Source organism: Varanus komodoensis, unplaced genomic scaffold (assembly GCF_004798865.1).
Source record: "Varanus komodoensis strain SLA01 unplaced genomic scaffold, ASM479886v1 scaffold78, whole genome shotgun sequence".
Taxonomy (NCBI): domain Eukaryota; kingdom Metazoa; phylum Chordata; class Lepidosauria; order Squamata; family Varanidae; genus Varanus; species Varanus komodoensis.
Genome location: NW_025336455.1, coordinates 1,125,483 through 1,126,716, shown reverse-complemented (window position 1 = coordinate 1,126,716; position 1,234 = coordinate 1,125,483).

The following is a 1,234-nucleotide window of genomic DNA, read 5'->3' as shown; positions in this document are numbered from 1 at the left end:
CCCCTTAATTCCAGCAGAAGCTGTAACTCCTGAATAACAAACCACAGGACCATTCCCACAACAGGGCCCATATTACACAAGCAATCCCCACTTGGGGGTTTTCATGTCAGGTGATTCCAGCAAGTGTGGTCTGTTTCAGGGTTGTGTGAGGGTTACCCTCACATAACCTACATTTCCCAGGTTCACATGACACAATGATGCGGAGTAGGACTTGCATAATTGGAACGGCAGCTGTGGGCACTGGGTCTGACTGTTGGTTAAATAGTCCAGGATGAGCTGCTCAGCAAAGCTTTTGGCAAAGGGCCCCACAATATCCGGATTAGCAAACCAGCTAAAAGAGGGTGAGATGGACCAACAATCAGGTGGCTCCACAGTTGGCTGCAGAATCGGGCTCAAAGAGAGCTCATCAAGGGCACCTTCTCAATGTGGGCAGAGGCTAACGAGCGCGGAACCGCACGGCTCAGAGCCCTGGGCCCAGTGCCCTGCCAAACGTTTACTGGAGATCTGGAAGAAGTGCAAGGAACGATCCTCAGATCTGCAGAAGGCACCAAACGGGGCGGCGGGGGGTGCCGCAAAGGGCAGCAGCCGGAGCCAGGGCGGTCGCAGCGGCTGGAGCGCTGGGCTGCAGCCGGCGCAGTGCAATCCAGCGGGGACAGAGGCAAGCCCGGCACCCTGCGGCATGCCGGGACTTGTAGGCCATCGCTGCCGCCGCTCGCCCAGAGCGCGCCCGAGGCGCCCACATCTGGCCTCGCCCGCCGGCCGCCTCGCGTTTGCTGCAGGCGCCCGCCCGCCCGGCCGCCCGCCCGCCTCCACATCTGGCCACACCTGGCGGCCACCTCGCCGCCGCCGCGCCTCCCGTGCCATGCCCCCGTCCTGCCGCTGGAGGTCGCCGCCCGCCGCCTTCCAGCCCCACGCCAATACTCGCCCGCCGCCGCCGCCTCCTCCAGGATCCCGGCGCCCCCCCCCCCCCGCGCACGCTCCCCTCCCGTCCCTCCCTCCCTTCCCTAAATTCCTTTCTGATCTCTTTCCGGCCATGTGTGATTGCCGTTTCCTCTGGGCGTCCATTTCAGCAGCCTGGCACTGAGCAGCGGAGCACACCGCGAGGAAGAGGCGGAGGAGGAAGAGCGGGACGCAGCGGGCGCCGGGGTCGCGCGCGCCCGGACCGCCCCGCCCCGCAGGACCCCCGCCGGGCAGCGCTCGCCCCGCCGGGCAGGGCACGGCAGGGCAGGGCCGC